General features: G+C 36.8%; 1 long non-coding RNA gene across 8 annotated transcripts in view; it reads left to right on the forward strand.

The window, feature by feature from the left end:
• The window catches only part of LOC143684847 (uncharacterized), a 380,663-nt gene that overhangs the window by 39,282 nt on the left and 328,093 nt on the right, over nt 1-13,288 (forward strand). Inside the window, exon 4 of one of the 8 annotated variants that reach the window (XR_013176216.1) lies at nt 8,179-13,283. The exons of the other annotated variants lie outside the window; for them this stretch is intronic. This is a non-coding gene — a long non-coding RNA (uncharacterized LOC143684847). Of the gene's footprint in view, nt 1-8,178; nt 13,284-13,288 lie in introns of those variants that run through there. 8 annotated transcript variants of the gene reach the window in all.

Consider the following 13,288-nt stretch of genomic DNA (forward strand, 5'->3'; position numbering starts at 1 on the left):
AGCCTAACCACAGCCAGAAGCCGCTTCCACCCTTTAAGTTGGAGGGACATAGGAAAGAGACGGAATCCCAAAGCCTGCAAGCCAGGGTCTCAGGGAAGGAAAAGTGATCATGGAGGGAAAAACTTTTTCACTGGAATGGAAAACACAAGAAACATAACCATTTCTGGCGATACTACCCAAAACAGAGAGAGAAAGAGAGAAGAAAGCAAGAGCAGATAGGAAAAGGACCAGCATATAAGGTAAATGTGTTAGGGAGTAAAATGATAAATACATAGGAGTAAAAATTATCTATCTATCTATCTATCTATCTATCTATCTATCTATCTATCTATCTATCTATCTATCTATCTATGATCTAAGGAGCTAAGTCAATGAAGGAAAAAATTGAAATGAATCTTGGAGGATTTGGTTAAGCATAAAAGAAGAATAAACATTTTTGGGGAAAGAATAGTATTGCCAAAATGGCAAATGACTTTCATCTCTTTGAACAATTATTAATTGGTTGGTTAGTTCTGAAGCATGGTCTTGCTTTTACTCTTAGCAGGGAAGACTGTGGTGGTTGATTAGCAGTAAAATCTATAGGCATAGGGTAAGGGAGTAGAAGCATGAGCCACGTATTTGCTTAAACACACTAAAAGTTGAGGCACTCTTATGAAAGGGCAAATAAGCAAGTCTAGTTAAATTAGGGGATACCCATAAGGGAGTGTATCAATAGTGAAGTAGGTGGATGTCAGATTAGGGTAGCTAAAAAATTTAGCTTTTGATTTATGGCTTTTGACTTTAAACAGAAACCATATAATCTATTTAGAAAGAATTCCTGTGATTATTTTTTATGTATATAAGTGCTATGATGTTTTCTGAAGTGTAATGGAGTGGGAAGTTATTTCCATAGTTTAAGTAAAAAGTAATGAAACTCTGAACTAGAGTAATGGGAAAGGATGGGTATAATTCAAGAGGCATTTTGAAAAAATAATTGATGGAATTTGTTAACTGACTGAATGGTCAAGGAAGAGCAAGGAGTCAAAGATGACTTCTAAATTTAGAGGAATGGTACTTCCAGGAATAAAAAAGGGAAATTCCTGTCAGAAATCAGAAAAAAAGGAATTTTTTCTCTCTGATAAATATGACAGGATTTAGATATATTGAGTGAGATGCATCAGTAGGATAGAGAGGAGAAATTTGAAATGTGGATTCAGAACTTAAAATAAAGGTTAGCACCAGAGATATAAATTTGGGAGTTATGTTCTTAGGCAGAATGAACCTCTGAGGCTCTGGAATTGGGTGAGGTCAATGAAGAGTTGCACAGAGTAGAATGAAAATCTGTGGAAGCTTATTGCAATTTCATGTTAAGTGGGTAAAAGAAGGAAAAGACTAGGTACAGGAAACAGAACAGGAGAAGTCAGGAAAGGGAGGACAGTGAGTTTTGCAGAGACCTAAAGAAGAGGGTAATTCAACAAGGAGGTAAAAAATGTCAGAAATTTGAGAGGGTAAAAATTAAGATTTTTTAACTTCCAAGTAAGAAGATTCGTTGAAACTGGAAAGAGCCAAGTGACTATTAAATGATAAGGAGGTGGAGGCCTTGTGTGTGGGCTAGTATTCTGGCAGTGAAAAGTAGAGTCATATGTTCAAGTACGTGTGTGGTAGAGACTGTTGGCTGATCACCTAATCTATTTCTTCTTGGCTGTGTACACAGCTCGACTATGTTTCTCCACTTCCCTTGTAATATTTTTGACCATGGAAATGAGTTGTATTTTACAAGATATGGGAGTGAAAATATGTGTGCCACGTCCAGTGCATGCAGGGTCTTACATGCTCTTTTCTCCAGTGTGCTTACTGGAATGGAAATAACTTCTGTGTAGACCTTGATAGTCACATGTTGAAGAACTACGAGATAGAAGGACACTGAGTCCCTGAATCACTGATTATGAACATCTGTATTGGATAGTTATTTGAGTGAGAAATAAAGTTGTGTCTTCAGCAGATTCAGGCTTCATTATAAGCAGCTCAATCATTTGACTCCTAGAACCAGTGGATTCAATGTTAATTGAAATGTTTGTGGCACATCAGGATGGACTTCATGTTAAGGTCCAGTAAGAAAATGACAACAGAGAGACTATTTTTTTTATATGCTACAGAACATTTAAGTTTTGGACAAAATAACTTCTTTTCCTTTGGTCACGTACAATAGGCAGAGTTTGTTTTTTGTTTTGTTTTGTTTTGTTTTGCATGGGCAGGCACCAGGGAACGAATCTGGGTCTCTGGCATGGCAGGTGAGAACTCTGCCACTAAGCCACCATGGCCCGCCCTAGAGTTTTAAAATACAGACCATATCATCTTTACCCTGTATTCTGATTTACCTTATTGTCCCACACAGATCTGCTTTGTTCTTGCCTCTAATGGGAGTCTGATGTTCTTTACAAGTTGCTGTGTTGAGTCATGCTGACTTTCGGAGTTGCAGAATTCTAACTCAGAGTCAGAAAGACTATTTTTGAAAAATAGCCCTTGTAGTACTCCTGAGACCTTGTAGGAACCGAACCTCTGACCCAGGTGACCGTGTGACCAAAAGTTATTCACTGGATATTGTTTGATCCATCTAAACCAAAGTACTTCCTTTAGCATTTATTTTATTGCATTTCTGCTACAGACAAGTTATGTCAAGTTTTATCTGTCTGAAAATATCTTATTTTATCTTAACTTTTAAAGGATATTTTCATCGGGCATAGAATTTTAAGCTGACAGTTACTTTCCCTTCAGCACTTTAAAGATGTTATTTCACCTTCTAATAACTTCCATTGTTTCTGATGAGAAGTCTGACATTCTTATTATTGTTTCCCTGAATATTATGTATCTTAATGGAATATTTCTTTATGTGTGTGTGTATGTGTGGCTGCTACTAATATTTTGTCTTTATCTTTGGTTTGCCTAAGTTCAACTTTGTGTTTATATAGTTTGAGGTCCACTAAATTTTTGTCTTGCATTTGCAGATTGATATTTTTAATTAGTTTTGAACAATTGTTGGCCATTTTCTCTTCTCATATTTATTTGGCCCCATCTTCTCTCTGTTCTAGTTCTTGGACTATAATTACATGTGTGTGTGACCATTTGATATTGTTTCACAGGTTTTAGACAATTTTCACAAAAAATTGTTCTCCCTCTTTGCATTTTAGTTTGGCTAATTTCAATTAATCTGGATCTAAATTCAGTGATGTTTTCTTCTTCTTTTTCTAGGATGGTATTAAACCAGTTGAATAAATTATTCATTTATGATACTGTATCTTAAAATCCTAGAAATTTCCTTTGCTTTTTTAAGAATTTCCAGAACTCTAGTAAAATGAAATTCTCCATCTGTTACCACATGTTGATCACTTTTTCTTTGACATTTTAACATATTTATATTAAACCCTTTTTTGCTCATTTCAATATTTTGGTCACTTGTGTGTCTGCTTCAATTAACAATGTATTGTATTGATTATGGATCACATTTCCATGCTTATTTGCATGCCATGTAAGTTTTTATTTTATGCCAGAAATTGCATGTAAAATAACTGTAAATATTTGTTTCAAGGAAAGGGAATTCCCCTTCTGTGATAGGCTGTAGGTGATGAGGCTGAAACAATCTAATCTGCAGTTGAGTTGGATGTGAGTTTTGTACTTTTTGTTAGCTTTCCTTTAGTTCACTACAGATTTCAAATATTTAAGGGAGATGTTATGGGTTCAGTTATGTTCCCTGAAAAATATATTCAAGTTCTAATCCTCAGTCCCTTGAATGTGACCTTATTTAGAAATAGAAATTTGGAGATGTAGTTATTTAAAATGAAGCCAAGCTGGCTTAAAATGAGGCCTAATCCATTATGATGGGTATCCTTATAAGAGGGGAAATTTTGACCCAGAGACAGAAACAAGAGAGGACAACATTACATGACAATGGAGATACAGATTGAAATGCTGCAGCTGCAAGGTATGGGATGCCAAGGAATTTCTGGTAAACACTAGATATCAGGAGAGAAGCATGGAACAGATTCTTCTCTACAGATATCAAAAGAAGCATGACTCTGGTGACATCTTGAATTTGAACTTCTAATCTCCAGAACATTGAAACAATAAATTTCTGTTGTTTTAAGCCATTTAGTTTGTGGGGCTTTGCTATGGCAGTCCTAGGAAACTATGACAGGAGGGATTAGATTTTTTCCTTTACCAGTGTTTGAGATCTGATACCAGTATAATTTTTGAGATGTCTGTACGTTTTACAACCCAGTTGCTATCTTTTCATGCCACCCAGTTTTTCAGGTTTCTGTAGTGTTTACCTGGCTTTTCAGCCCTTCTTCCACCTTTTTGAGCCTCAAAATATCTATTTTTGCTTTGCTTCCCTGCCATTAGTTTTTGGGTATATGCTGCTACCCTGCACTCTGTTAAACATTCTGTATGTACGGTCTTTTGTGGAAGAGCACCTCTCAATTCTCTTGTCTTGCCCAGAGCTTTCAGTTGCTATGTTTGTGGCCTACTTTAGGGAAAATCTCTCTCTATAGCCTTTCCTGTCTACAGGCTTTAGAGCACCATTATTTTGCACTCAGTAAGGCTTGGAGTGGGGAAATGTCTCTCTGTCCTCCTGCTCTGCTTCTCTCCTTCATTCGGCCACTACATGTGTTCGGTGAAGGCCTTGTGGTATAGGCTTGGTGGTCAGATGTGGGATCACACTCTCACACTGCCTCCTTGGGTTTCCCCAAGGAATGTTTAAAATTTACTAAAAACTTGACTAATTTATCCTCACCTCCATCTATAGTAGGTTTTCTCCTCCTTCTGTGCCCATGGATTTGGATTTCTTTTCCCCAAGGAAGGACTTTTCTCCTTTTGGAATGAAATTCATAGACTTCTCTTTGTTTTCCTCTCTCTGATGAGAACAACAAAACCAAAACCATAATGTTATAGTATATATGGTTTGTTTTCTTTGTTAGTGAGGGGTTAATAGTCTCTTGTGATTTTTCACACCCTATCTAGAGCACTCATATACTTATAGAAAATTCCTTTTCTGCATTAGAGTTACTTCTGAATTTTGCAAGTGCCTGAAATGATATTATTCATCATGTATTAATAAACAAATGTGTAACTCTAGCACAATCACATGTATTGAATTATAAAAGTATTTAATTTTAAATAATACTTAAATAATTATTTTAGCAAATTTTATCTTCTTCTGTTCTGAGGTAAGATAAAAAACAATTTATAAGTTATAGATGTTCTTTCATAAATACCAGAAAGGAACAGTTTTCTTCCACAGTGGTTTCTCCATTTCCCATTCCTACCAGCAGTGTTCTGAGGGTCCCATTTCTCTGCATTCTCACAGCACTAGTCATTTTCTCTTCTTTTAACAAGAGCCACTCCATTGGGTGTGAGGTGGTGTCTCACCATGGCTTAGACTTGCATTTTTCCAATGGCCAATGATATTGAGCATTTTCTCATGTCCTCATTGGTCATCCATACTCACCTTTTGAGAAATGTCTGTTCAGGTTATTTGTCCATTTTTGTAGTAAATCCTTAAGCAACATTTCTCATTTCTTTCTATGCATATTTCAATATTTTCTTTGTGGTTACCATGGGGCTTAAATTTAACACCCTAAATTTAACAACCTTGTTTGATTTGTTACCAACTTAGCTTCAATACCATACACATACTATGTTATTGAACTCCTCCACACTCCCACCTTTATGTAGTTCTTGTTGTAAACTACATATTCATACATTATAGATCCAAAGCCACTTATTTATTTATCATTACTTTTTATGCATTTGCATTTAAAATCATGTAGGGAGTGAAAAATGGCATTACAAACTCAAAATACAACAGTGCTGACATTTATATTTACCCATCTTTTGTCAGATCGTTGTTTCTTCATGTAACTTCCTTGTCTTTCAACCTGAAGAACTCCCTTTAACATTTCTCATATGGCTGGTCTAGCGGGGACACACTACCTCAGCTTTTGACCATCTGGGAATGTCTTAATCATTCCCTCATTTCTGAGGGAGAGTTTGTCCAGATAGAGAATTCTTGGTTGGCATTTTTTTCTTTCATCACTTTAAATATGGCATCCCACTGCCTTCTTGCCTCCATGGTTTTTGTGAGAAATCTGCAATTAGTCTTGTTGAGGTTCCCTTGTGCATGATACGTTGTTCCTCTTTTGCAGCTTTCAGAATTCTCCTTTTATCTTTGGTATTCTACAGTTTCATTATCATATGTCTTCATGTGAGTCTATTTTGATTTATCCTGCATGGAGTTCATTGAACTTCTTGGATGTGTATATCCCTTCCGTTTGCTAAATTTTCAAAGTTTTCAGCCATTATTTCTTTGGATATTCTTTCTGCTCCTTTCTCTCTTTCTTTTCTTTTGGGGGCCCCAGAATATTTATATTGGTATGCTTTATGGTGTCCTAGAGGTCTTCCTCACTCTGTTCATTTTTTTCATTAGTTATTCTTACTGCTCCTCAGACTAACAATTTCAATTGTCTTATCTTCAAATTCAGTGATTCTTTTTCTCTGCTAGTTTCAATCTTCTGTTGAGATGATCTAGGAAATTTTGTTTATTTTTTACTATGACCTTTAATTCTGTTTCTTTTTTATGATTTCTATCTCTTTATTGACATTCCCTTTTTGTTCGTCTATCATTTTCCTGATTTCCTTTAGTCCTTTGTCCAGGTTTTCCTGTAGCTTTTTGAGCATACTTAGGACCATTTAAGAAAGGCTTTGTTTGGTGTGTACAAACCCGATTCTACTCATTGATAGTTTCTAATTCTTTCTCCTGCTCTTTTGCACATGCCATCATTTCCTGTTTCATAATCCTTTGTTGCAACTTGGATGTTTGGATATTTTAAAACGTTATCTCTGAAATTCAGACACAGCAGCATCTGTCTTTAAGAGTGTATCCAGCCAGGATTTTGATAGAGATTTCCCTGAAAACCAGGAGCTAATAAAAACCAAAAAGAAGAAGAAAAATTAAAAGAAAAAAAAACACCTTTTTCAGTCTTTGCGGATTGGCTTGCAGTACTTCTCTCCTTTGGAATTTAGCTCTCTTAACAATTAGCTTAAAGAATAGCCTGATGAGGCACAAGTGTAGGTTTTACCTGGTCTTTTCTATGCATGCATCTTGTCCTGGCTATGCACATGTGGCTCTAGGAATTTCCCCTTTTAAACGTATTTGAATTTCCCCTCTATCTTCAAAAACATTGTTCCTCACAGTCTTGAGCACTACATGGTAGGTACTACAGCCAGCAAAACTTTGCCACAGGCTGCTGTGACTTGACCATTCTACAACATTCCGTGGGAGTGCTCTGTGAGCCACCTTCTACAGTCAAGGCAAGTTCTGGGATGAAGGTACAGTTTCAGTTCTTCAGGCTGCCACCAGACAGATTGGCCCAGACATACCTGCTCCCAGTATGTACACTAGGGTTACTCTGCTTCCTCCAGAACTGGGACCAGGCACCTGCAATGGGAGTGTGGGCCAACTCTGTGCCAGGCTGCTGAGGGGCTGGGTAAGGGACCTGCAAGGTTGCCACGAGATCCTACCATTCTTAAGTTTCCTTTATCTGGACTCAGTGCTTGTTCTGTTACTACAATTCTCTAACTGTTTTCTGCAACTTTGAGAAAGGTGATTCTGGCAGCTCTTGTCTGTTGTTAAAAATTTTTGTGTGAGGATGGATCTTGGAGTGCCTCACTCTGCCTTTTTGATGAATGGGACTCTGGGTTCATTCCCAATACCTCTTCTTAAATTCTTATTTTTTATTTTATTTAGTGTATTGGCCAATATTTGACTCTCATTCTCTCTACATGAGACATATTTCTCAGTAGGTAGAAACAGATCTCTAGCTTGTTGAGGGAGTTTTACCACTGGTTTAATATAGACAAATTATGGTACTTACTCAGAGGAGACAGGGCACTGGACAGTGAAGGATGTGGGCCATAGAATGAGGAAACTAGCTGTAGTAGATTGTATTAATGCCAAAAGTTGTTACCTTTTCCTTTCTTCACATAGGCCACCTCTGTGGGAAGATTATTCTTGCTTGACATCAGGTTTTACCATGTAACTTGCTTTGGTTAATAAAATTTAAATAGCAAGGATATAAGCCACTTCTGGGCAGAGGCATTAAGTCATTTTATGATTCTGTTATTATTCTCTTCCCCCTACTGTAGAGTAACAAAGTCACAGATAAGAGCCAATCCTTCAGCCTGAATACCAGTGAAAAGAAAACACATGAAACAGATCCAGTTCATATGTAACATAAGCAAGAAATAAACATATTTTGTTTTAAACCACTTAAATTTAGAAATTGTTTCTTACTGTGACATAAACTAGTGTGAGTTTGCTTTTACTCATAAATGATTTGGGAATTTAGTAATATGTACTGTTCCTAAAGTAACTATAGAGACACCAATTCTGTGGGAAATGTTAAAAATATTTATATGTGTTCTTTCCTGGAAGATATTTCTTATAAGATTAGAGATGTCACCTTTGCTAAGAACTTTTTCTGATTCTCCAGTCCCTTTTAGATGTTTTTTCTTTTCTTTTTTTTTTTTTTTTACTTTAGTACTCAGTGCAAACATGAAAACATTGATTTGCTTAACTGTCTCACCGACTAGACTGTATGCTTCTTATAAGATGGAACCTTTGTCATAGTTGCTTTTAGGCATAGCATCAAACACAGTACCCAGACCACGGCAGGCTTTCATAAATACTTACTGATATGTAGGTACAGATACACAATTTAGAAAAACCAAAGTGGCTAGTTTTAATATGGCAGCAAAATGTGACCTGATGTGAACTCATCGATAGCAAAACCTGATCTGAACTAACATAAGTGCATTTATAGTAATTAACCCCCCAAAAATGAACATTTATAATTTCTGCTGAAGAGATGTTCATCATTTTATTTTAAGTTGTTGCTCTAGCTTCCATGTGCAATGTTACATAATACATGGTATAGGTGTTATATTAACTCTAAAAATCCCCTAAATTCAAATTTCAAAATCTAAATTCTGATTTGTGGCTCCAAACTTAAGATAAGAGATTGTGGACCTGTATAATCACAATCTCTTTTCCTGACTGTGAACAATTTTTTTTTCCTCTGTAGTTATGTCATAAATGGCTTCATCCTTTACCAGATAAATGCCTTCTTAGATTTTTCATAGCCATCTTGAGTATAGCAAATTTCAAGAATTTAGCCCCTGAATATAGCAAAAGACCATGCTTGCAATTTCGGAAATTTTATGATGTGACTTTACTACCATTTAGTTATAAATATTGATGGCTACTGTTTAGAAAGTCTACAGCTTTGCCATTAATGGAATCCATAAGAATATTATTAAGACACTTAAAATATATACAGTAATTTTATTGGCTGAAAATGACTAATTAGGAACTCTAACAGAAAAATTAGCTGTGAACAAATATTTGTTTCTATTGCCACTGTTTGTATAAGTAACAACAATAGTCCTGGATTATGAAATCACCACCAGTATAGTATTACACAGTGAACAAAGAATCACACATGTACACCCAGGTGTGTGTGTGTGGACAAGAATCATATGTTCTTTTGGATAGAACAAGTGAGGCTGGGCATCTCAGTTGTAATATGGTGAGTCCAAATTTTTCCAATCCATAAACAATACTTACTGGTTAGTGTCAGCAATGCTTAAGTATATAAAGCTACTATATTTTTTCCATGTATAAAATCTTATTTAATCATAGGTAAAATAGCAATGAAAAATAACATGAGTCTTAATGAGGTCCATGTCATTCACTGCTTTTGATATGGACTGCTTTATATTCCGATTGTGTCTCTGCCATAAAATGAACAAAGAGTAACATGGAATTTGATAAAGACAAGAAAACTTTTATTAAACTTTTACACGATGAAATAAATAATTCATGCAATTGCATGAATAATGGCATTCGTGCTGATTAAATCAGCTAAGAAGAGGAAAAATATTCACATGCATGGCATGGGTTCCATCTTCAAACAGCCCTGAAATGAAAATGTAATATAAAACAACACAGTAGTTGGTCTCCAAAAATGGGGGAGAAAAAAGAAATCTGGAATACAGTATTAATACAAAAAGAAGGGGAAAGTTTAAAGCACTTCCACTTCTGAAATCCACTAGCCAGAAGGAATTTTCAAAGACAGAAAAATAATCCACCACTTCAAAGGAATCTAATGAAAGAGAAATAACAAAGTTGACTAGGGTGCAGAGGGACAGATCTAGTGCTTAGAGGAGGGAGAAAATGGTATTTATGCCACGAACTGTTGCTATAGCTTATTCAATTTCAGGTTTGAACAAAATCAGATTCTCTACAAATTGGGCTTTGGGGCAAATGCCAGAATTTGGGGATGATTTACAAAAGGAAGGAACTGCTGCTGATAAGAAATAAGGTGTCTTCCCCAGCTCCCCTGCCACCTGTTTTAAGATCTGTGACTATCACTGTGTCCTTTTATCAAAACGTTTGCCAAAAGAAAGTGTCAGAGTTCATGCCTCTTTTCTTTACACATCACTGAGCACATGAAAGGGAGGAGAAAAACCCTGCCACCCACAGAATTCCAAAGAGCTGAGTGCATGCTGCAGAATACACTGGAAAAGTAAGAGGAGAAGAAAAAGAGCTCATAAACGAGCTTAGCAAAGGAGAGGGGAGGGAAAAAAGGGCACTTGGGGGAAGAAGAATTCCTTACCACCAATGTTCAAATATACCTTCAGAAAAATTCTTCGCCATGTAGAGGGTATTCATTCTCAGGCAGTCCTCTGATAGAGCGAGTGCCTGAGCCACTATGAAGGGATGACTGGAGAACACTCCTGTCAGCATCCCTAACTCACCGCTGACAGTCAGCCCGCCTGCACCCTGGCGCTTCACTGCAGCTCACTGCCTTGTCTGTTTTGGTTGGTTAGTTCATCTGTCTTGATTGGTCAGTACCTGTGCAATGCTGCCTGTTTTCCAAAACAGCCATTACCTCTGTCCTTACTCCGTGCCCCGAGACAGCCTCGAATAATTCTCTCACCACCAAGAGTAACGCTTCCGTTCCCCTCTCTGTTCCCTCTCTTCCTCCTTCTGTATCCTTTTGGCCCCTCCAACCTCTTAGCTTCCTTGTTTGCCTTCTCTTTTGACTAGACCTTTTAGGTGGAGGAGAAGAAGACTTAAAGGTTATCTACTTAAGAAAGACATATTGCAAACTGTCTCTATTTTAGTCTTACCTTAAACTTCTTTTGAAACAAGCCCTCTGTTCTTACCCAAGTGCTCTAATTTCTCCAGTTTTCAAGGCTCCCTCTTTCTTTTGATAATCCGATAACAACCATCTGAGCTCCCAGCCTGCCTGACAGTGGGAAGTCTGGCACTGTTCCCCAACATTTCTGAGCAGTCCTAGTGAGTGCCTAAATATTGCATAAAGCTATTCTGGATTCTGCTTGTCACTTCTGAACAGGGACTATTGCTCAAAGGCCATGCCCCACCAACTATCTCATTACTCTTTTCCAGGCTGCTGCCACTATCCCTCTATTCTCCAAACACAAAGCTGTCATGTTTGACAGACTTAATGAAGACTTGTAGGGTACAAGAGGGGATTATTATACAGAATGGGAAACCATTTTAAACTATCAGTCAGAATCCTTGTACTATCTTTTAAAATACCCTCTTTGGTCTGTCCCTCTTCTTGCCTCCAACAGATGCCACAATATGGTGCTCAACCCAGCTCTATAATTCCTTTATTAGGCTCTCCCCTCTGGAACACAGAGCCCCATACCCTGTCTTTGAACCTGTAAAAGAGAGCAAAACCACATTGAATGTCTAACTATCCCAACAGTGCCATGCCCTACCCCTCAAGAAGTCTGTGTTTGCTTTTGTGGAACAGAATATAGTATGCAAAAACTATTTAGAACTATGAACACTGAGATGTTTCACCAGTCAGGCTTCCCCAAGAACAGTGGTTCTATTGCATGTGCATGATTTAAAAAAGGCTCAGCAAAGTAACTTTTTTCTCTCACAAGTGAGCATCAGCTCTAAAGCCAAATTTCAGCTTTACCCATAGAGCTGCCACAAGTTGAGTAATCTTTAGATATGGTTTTAAAGGCATCACACTTTATATGTAATTGATATTTGGATGATGATGATGATGATGATGGAAAGCATATGAGAAAAACTTATTAAATAAATATCTTGTAATCTAACACTGAAACAGAGGTTAGTGATTCCTTTAATGCTCTTTATAGACCAAACTCTGCTACCACTAGTGCTGGCTTTGTATAGTATGATATTGTCCCTAGGAAAGAAAAAAAGATGACCCTTCCCAAATCATAAAGCCAGACTAGCCTTCATTTTCACATGGTACCGTGCTATGCCATGTATAGATTAAATCAGTCAACAAATATTGAGTTCATGGTCAATTCTGGGAGGAAAAATGAGAAGGACAGAGGAAAAGAGTTCTTCATCAAGGTTGTTCATGCTTGAGTTGAATGGTATTTCTCAAACAGACAAATTGGGGAGGGGGGTGGATGGCTGAATTTCAGGAGTATCTGGCGTGAACCATTTGACAAAGGATGCATGGGAGCCCTTGCCAAAATGTATCAGGCAACTTTCTCCTTATCATATTACTGGGATTTTCCCCCTATTATATCTATTAATATTTCTAAAATAGTATCAGATGCAGAAGATGTTACCTTATTAAAAACAAGCAGAATTAGTCTTAGAGTTCAGAGTGATGCATGCCTGCAGTAGATAGAGTGATCATTCCAGTTTTCCCTTCCCATATTCAGTGCTTTATTGTATTATACATAACACTAAATGCTAATAGTAGAAACATAAAATGCACGACCAAGGTGTAGAAAATGAAGATAGGGTAATCATGTCAATGCTAGATCTATATTTACTCAGATAGGGCATGACAACTTAATTATAAGTCTTATAAGACTGCACAAATATATAATAATGTTGTTAATCTGAAACTTTTTGTCACAAGTACCATTTTATATATGAACTTGTCCACACAAGGGAAATGTTTTGCAGAATCCATTCTAGTATAAATTTATAAATTTTATATAGCTTTAAATATGTTATATTTCTATTATGTAAACTCAATGTATAAAAAGGAAAAGCTAGTTGAAAATGTTTAATGTATTAAAGTTCAAATGTTCTTGTTCTCTGGTAGAGGGCTGCAGAAAATCCTGAAATTTACATAGGTAGAGAAAGACTGTATCTCCTAATATGTGTAAGCATGCTAATTTCTCTTACCTCTACCATTATTATTTTGTTTTTTACATGGGC

This window comes from Tamandua tetradactyla, chromosome 5 (genome assembly GCF_023851605.1).
Source record: "Tamandua tetradactyla isolate mTamTet1 chromosome 5, mTamTet1.pri, whole genome shotgun sequence".
Classification (NCBI taxonomy): domain Eukaryota; kingdom Metazoa; phylum Chordata; class Mammalia; order Pilosa; family Myrmecophagidae; genus Tamandua; species Tamandua tetradactyla.